At 50.8% G+C, this 7074-nt stretch overlaps 1 protein-coding gene across 2 annotated transcripts in view; it reads right to left on the bottom strand.

Annotated features, from left to right (window-relative positions):
- The window catches only part of LOC143182748 (uncharacterized), a 29934-nt gene extending 23715 nt beyond the window's left edge, over positions 1–6219 (bottom strand). For both annotated transcript variants that reach the window (XM_076383941.1, XM_076383939.1), the window contains exon 1: positions 6105–6219. The gene's annotated coding sequence lies outside the window, so the exon portion shown is untranslated. The remainder of the gene's footprint in view (positions 1–6104) is intronic.
- Positions 6220–7074: the final 855 nt, after the last annotated feature.

A 7074-nucleotide genomic window follows, 5' to 3' on the forward strand; every position in this document is an offset into this window, starting at 1 on the left:
TAACTAATAATTCAACGAATATTCCGTCTCAACCGTCAAGAAAAAAATTGCAAAATTCTGTATTTGAATAAATTGACAACTGAAAGTGTTCAACTTACGTCACCTGCCATGCAAACAGCTTAAACGGAGTATGGATAATTCGGCAAACCGAGCACGCAATGCAATCAACGAATTCATTCGACTGACCTTTTCTCCGAATCGGTCTCATCTGGCAAAAATTCGCTACGTAAACTAATACCGTCTCAAGCGTAATTAACGCTCTATCAACCGCCGTTGCGTATGCGCGAGTTCACGACTTCGCTCCATTATCGCGCGTAACCCTAGAAATTCAATCTTACTTCACACATATCGGTGACGAAAACGTGCAATTGAATGATTTAAGACTTGTGCATAACAATCGATCAGCAGCCTCGAAATTCTAAAAGGACACCGCCAGCAGGTCATAAATTTCATCCCATCTGTCGACTAAATAAGCGCATCTCTGTTTCAAAATTCAGCCGATTCTCTCGTCCTTGACAGCGAATCGTTTGGAGCGATCGTGAAAGCTCGAAGCAGCGGGTTCTCGCGCCGAATCGAGTCGGACTCCTTCCTTCCCCAATCGGCCGTTTCGACGGTATAAAGTTCGTTCCCGCCGGTCGGCAGATCAACGCGCACATTCAAACGCATGCATATTCGCGAGCGTCTCGCCAGTGCCTCTCATAATGGCCAGTGTTTCTCTGTAACGCTAGGAGACTGGACGGAGCCCCTGCTGAATTTCAATGCGCCTCCGCGCGAAATGCATGTTTGCCTAGCGGCTGAATCTGACGCGATAAGATACCCAAGTCGTTCCCAAGATCGTGCGATCGCCTATCTCACAGCTGATATTCGCGAATAATTTTCACGGCTCGCTGGCGAGTTGAGGCTACCGAAGGAAGAAATTGCGAAATCGAGCGATTCGACGTTTCGACGGTGATTGAAAGAGGCGCGGAGGGGGACGAGGACGATCGTCGATTCGCGAATGCAAAGGCCACGCGTATAATCTACGATTATTCTAGTATCCGGCCAGCCTAAATAACGTATTCAAGCCGGGGTCTAATTTCACAGATAACGCGCGGCTCGCGTAATCTAGTTACTAGGCGTCTAATCTAATCGGTCGATTCGGATTATGTGCATGCATACCTGCGCGTAGATGGTGCGCGAGCGATCACACTATCGTCGAGCGCCGAAAAAAAAATTTGCCTAGTTGGGTCGAGGGACAAGCGTGACTCGCCGAACGGTTCACGGATGACGCTCGACGCTCATTAAATTTAATTAGATACCTCCCCTCTCCTAACCCTGCTTTCTTATTTTTAAAAATGCCGCTGAACTGGGTCGGATCTCGTAGAAACCCGACGTTTTCTATCGTCGATCGTTCACCGATTTCCGCCGCGAATCGCACGAAACTCGTTTCCGCAATGGCCACCCGTTATCCGATCGTTTCGACCCGGCTTATCGCCGATAGAGAATCGCTACTAAGTTTAATTCCACTACTCGCGTGTCCTCGGTCGAATCAAAGTCAAATGTGACTGCCTGTACTCCACATCCTGTTTCGTAATTCTCCGTCGTGGCAAAACTCACGTGGTCGATTATCTTCTTACGGGCCGATAGTGATAGATATATGCTGGGATTTAATATTCGATCATGGAACGCTGCGATATGGGATAACGACCGCTTTGGGGAGAACTGATGTAAAGGACGCCTGGCGTCCACGGGCCTTCCGCGAGGCATGGTTCCGGAGGAACTCGGAGAGGAAACGGGTGAGCGGTGAAGAGAAAGGGAGAAATAACGGGTGTGAGAAGCAGTGCCCTCCACCGTTCAAGGAGAGCAGACCGTTATCGGAGGATGTATACCCCTTTTCAGGTGCAGGTGCTTGAGGGAGAGGATCGAGAACGCGCTGCTGAGAAAGATCACGGAGTATCTGGCTATATTACGGTTTCATCCCCCATTAATTTAGCTTTGACACCTGTTTTCGAGCATGCCGTCCCCATCGATCTTCAAGCTGGTTTTTAACGGGATCGCAGTGTCCGTAAAAAATGGTAAAAAAGGGTCTTACCCCTTAACTGTGAAATTTTTTCTGGAGAAAAAAATCATTTTCTTACATCTTTGTCACTTAGCAATTTTCTTAACAATTTTTAGTCTCAGAGGTACTTCACTTTAGCTGAATATTTCCTGCAGAAAATGACTTTCGAGACATGAATGACATGAGCGTACGCCTCACGATCAGATAATGCACACCTTCTGAACGAAAGCCAAGAAAGATTGTACCTCGAAATCACAGGTGTTCACCGAGAAGGGGACAAATGGTCGTCCAAGCAATAGATACTTGCGCATCCATCAGAGAAGAACATTGAAATCACAGCTAAAAAGCAGTTCGGCTCAGTGATTAATGTACAATAACCTGACAATAATTGGCTGTTTGAATATTTTCGCGACTTTCACATGTATCCCGAACGAATTCGATCGGGTACCGGTTTGGTCGCTCCGCGAGCGACGTTGTCCTGACGCAGAGCGAAAACGAGGCCAATTGCAAATTTAGGGGATAGGAGGGGAAGAGAAGGGGGATGTCAAGTGAAGAGAGTGGGGGAACTGCTCGAAGTAGAAATATCGCATGGAATTTTGCAACGACGACGAATTGCTTTCTCGATACGTAATTGTTCTACAAAACCGTGCAGGGCGCGTGCGCGGCTGCGAGCGCAGGTGGATCATTAAAATCGGCGTCGATAGATCGGCGAAAAAGTAGCTCATAGAAGCGGGAAGGCAATGTTTCGAAATTCCACGCGAAGTGGTTCACGGGTGAAGCGCTTTATCGACTCATCGAACGTCGGAACGATGTCGTTGCTTAAAAATGGCATCGCCGAGGCACTAGGTCGCTCGCGCAAAGATCCGACAATCGTCGTTTGCTCGATGAAAAGGTTGCTCGTCGAGCACCGACACGTTTGGATCCTTTCCTCTCCACGGCGTTTTGCGTCGTATGAGGCTGCACACACTCGCGTGCATGTGCGTGTGCTCGCTCTGACGCTCGTCGGCGAGCGAGCTAGCGCGAGCGTACACGCAGCCAGGCAGACAGGAGAGCACCTGGGCATCTATGCATCATTGTGGACGATAAAAAAAGCCGTAAGGCTGGCATAACGCAAGGAGAACGTCGACAAAACAGCGGCTCCTCTCGACTAGTAAAGCTGGTTTCTCGTTTCCCTCTTTTCTACAGGCGGCTTGCTCGCTCGCTCGCTTGCGGCGCAGCTCAATAGCGATCATCGCCGTTTCGACGATCTCTTCGAAAGGGAACGGTCTCCTCGAAAGTATTTCGGGACCCTAACCACGCGTAAAAAACCCCAAAACTCGTGCCGCGGTTCGAAAATATTTTGAACAGCGGTGAACGCGCGAAAGCCTGTGTACAAATTGTGGAGCTATCTTCGTCTTTGTCTTTGAGAATTAGCGGTCGCTGTTTGGTCGTCAGCCAGCGAGCCACTGCTTTAGGGTGGCCTTCCGAACACCGTGACGTCGCTGCTGGGTATTCCGATTTTTTGTTGATCGGTAGGACCAGTTTCCAAATAGGATTACTCGATCGTGAATCACTCTCACGAAAAGGTGTATCGTAGTTAATTGTTTGATTACAGGAACGTAACAATTAGTTCTGGAAATGTTATCGCTATGTGACTTATCTCCAATGTAACTTAAAACTTCAATCATTATGTGCTGATTTTATCGTAGATTTGGAATCATTAAACTGTCGGATCTCCTAGTTCATTTTCTAGCTATAAAAGTGATAAGACGAATTTCGGAGGATTAAACGGGTAATGTCGTCACGTACCAGAGAAGTAAATTATGTAAGTACATAATAGATAAGTAAGTCTCTCTTTAGTACGGTGAGAAATGAATGTTGACGTAATGTCAGACGAAAAATTAATGAGTCAGAATCAGAGTATTTGAAACGAATGAGTTTCAAAATTGAAGAAAATAATTAAAAAAACTTGTATCAAGAAAAAAATGCTGTAGAAAAATTAGCATCGCCACAGAACAGAGATCTGCTAAACATTTGTCCTAGAAGAGATTCATTCCACAAGCAAGAGGCACTTTGTTCCTCGGTCTGACCACGACCGTCTAATTCTCCTTCCCCTCAATTATCGAGTCTTCGTTTCCAGCAAAGTGCGAAACGTATTTCCAACGTTCAACCGGTGTCCCATGCTCGCCGTTTTACTACGCCGAGTTATCGCCGCGATCTAAAGAGCGGAATACAAAATAAAAGAGAAGAAGAAAAAAAGAAGAGAAGACGGTTATCCTTCTAGCGAGGACAGAATCGACGGCTTCGTAGGCGAGCGTCGAAGCTTCAAGGCTCCTGGATCTCGGTTCCAAACTCACGTTCAAGGATCGGCTTTGTACAGAGGAATTTTTATTGGCCACGACACACGCGCGGCCGAGGCGTCTGACGCTTGCGCATAATATACGCGTGCAAAGCGGCCGAGCGAATTTTTCGAGAGGCGTCAAAGAGAAAGAAAGAGAAGAAAATTTTTATTTTTCAACGCGACCAGACCTCTGCCCTCCCCCGTCGTCCCTCCGCTTCCGTTCCTACCCGACCCGTGCCCCTCGCCACCGCTTTTCCACCTTCCTTCTCCTTCGCACGTTCGGTATCGCGAGAGATCTATTTATACCTAGTCGGCCGGTGTTTTCAACTTGCAGCGGCACATCGTGTAACAAACGCGCGTCCATCGTAAAAATAGGGGCTCCGCGTGCGTTGTGTGCAGCTCTGCGGAAGAGGGGGAGCAGTGAAGAGAAGGGCGCGGGAACGGGCAGGAGAAATTCGCGAGGCGTCCAGGAGTCGTGCGTAGAGTCGAAAAAGAGCGTCGTGGGACAGGAAACTTGGTTTCTCAAATCGAGGAAAAACAGAGACGAGGAACTGGCTGCGTGGAACGGGGACATCGAATGAGGGAAGGGGCAGGGCGCGCAGCGCGCGATTTCGGGAGCGATCTTGCGATCGACAACGGCGCTAGATCGACGATGACCTTGCAGAGTAACCGGCGATTTCCTGGTACGGCTATTTTTGTCAGTTTTTCCTAATTCATCGGTGCAAAAACAAGCGCGTCCCGCGGCGCGCAATAAAAACGAATCATCGCATCGCCGTGATCGCAGGCGACGAGGTTGGTTTAATTGAATCTCGCCAGCGGGACTACGTCTCTCTCTCCCTCTTCCTCTGTTTCCCTCGTGGCCACGGGACGAGAGAGAACGGGAAAGAGAACGGGAGAGAGAAAAAGAGAGAGAGCTAACACGCGCGTCGTTTTACGAGACGCGGAATTTTTCGTGAATGAACTGGGGGACGGAGGGGGGCAGGCGGGGATAAAAAAAGGAGAGAAAGAAAAACGAGCCACGGCGAGTGAAACGGCCGCGAGGGGGAGAGAGAGGTGCGCGTGTTGTACGCAGGAGCGACTAGGAAAACCCCGGGCAAAAAACAGCGGAGAAAACGAGAGTGAACGAGGTGAACAGGGTCGAGTCGAGCGTACGGTACGCTACGTACACACGCGGCGCGCTCGCGCGCGACAAAAGGATCGCTCCGCTCGCTCACTCTCTCGCAGACGGATTACGTCATTTTCCAGGCAGCCTCTAACGCCTGGCATTATATTCGTCTAGCGGTCGTCTAGCCACCGGGGCGATCCCCGCTCGGGCTAGCACACCGACTAGCGGCTTTCCTCTCTCTGCCTTTCACGGTCGCGCGTACTACGTCTAGCGCTCGAATAAACGCGGCAGCGGCGGCAGTGGCGGCGGCAGTGGCGGCGGTGTAGGCACGCGCGCGCGGAAACGCGTCCGTGAGCGCGTCTCGCCACGAAAACTCTCGCTTGTGCTCTATAGAGGAACGAATGGGACGCGCGTGCATACATGCACGGGCAAATGCGCGCATAGTACTCTCGCTCTCTCCCGACACGCTCCTCTCGCTCTCACGGACACACGATCTGTCGTTTCCCCCCTGACACACGTACACACGCACGCTCTCTCTTTCTCTCTGCCGCTCTCTCTGCCGCTCTCGCTCCCTCTCTTGTGTACTCTCTATCGGGCCGACAGGCGGCCGAAGGCCACCGTTCTCAGCTGTGTAGACGTACCTTGATCGTCGTGCGCGAAGAGTAAAGTGTGGGGCTCCTTTGCCCGGTGTCCTTGTCGTCGTCGGTGCTAAACCCACCGTTTGACTGTCCGGATGCGACGATCGCGAGAGCTGCCTCCTTTGCTGCCCTCCGCTCGCTCGATTTTTCAGCCTGATCTCTTCGCTCCCTTCGCCGGTGCGTTTCGCCGGTGCGTTTCGCCGGTGCGCTTCGCCCAGTCTGGATCCTCGCTCGAACTTTCCCTAAGCCACGCAACCTAAGCTCGCGGTCTCGTGCGTTTCGGAGGACTCCGAGGACACTCGTAGGTCCATCCTCGTGAGAGACGACGCACGATCCCCTTGAGATCGACGAGCGTCTAGGGATGTGGCGACTCGAACTGATGTTCACAGATTCACGGTTCCAGAGGATGATGGATCGGCCTGGTTCCACGATCGCTTTTCACAGTCCTGCTTCTGTTCTTCACCAGGAGACCACGACGTCCGTGATCGAGTTTCACGAAAAAAATGACACTTTTGTTTCTTCGATAGAGCCTGCTTTCAGTTGTATTTCACTTGGTTAATAGTCCTCGTTATCGCGGTTAGAGCTCCAGGCAGAAGGTACTCGGGATACGCAAGGTGGTACACGTAGGCTGTCACTCGCGCCTCGAAGGACGAAGAGGTCGAAGACGCGTGGCAATCGTATATAGAACGTAACACCGCGAGGGTACACCGCGAAAGGATGATCTTCTCGGGGCGCGGATCGTTCGGCGAATCCTCGTGAACGTGATGTTGGAACTGGATCAGCAGTAAACAGAAGGGTATCCGCTGCGACTCCCGTATACGGCTGCACTGTGCGTACGTGTTCTTCCTTCTTCCGTCTTCTCCGTCGCGGAAGAAGAAAAAGGGGGGAAAAGGCAATCCAGGGTTAAATACGCACTCCCGTGATCTATTGCGATCTGTTGCGGCGTCGCAGAATAAACGTACGCGGAATGATC

This window comes from Calliopsis andreniformis, chromosome 9, assembly GCF_051401765.1.
Source record: "Calliopsis andreniformis isolate RMS-2024a chromosome 9, iyCalAndr_principal, whole genome shotgun sequence".
NCBI lineage: Eukaryota > Metazoa > Arthropoda > Insecta > Hymenoptera > Andrenidae > Calliopsis > Calliopsis andreniformis.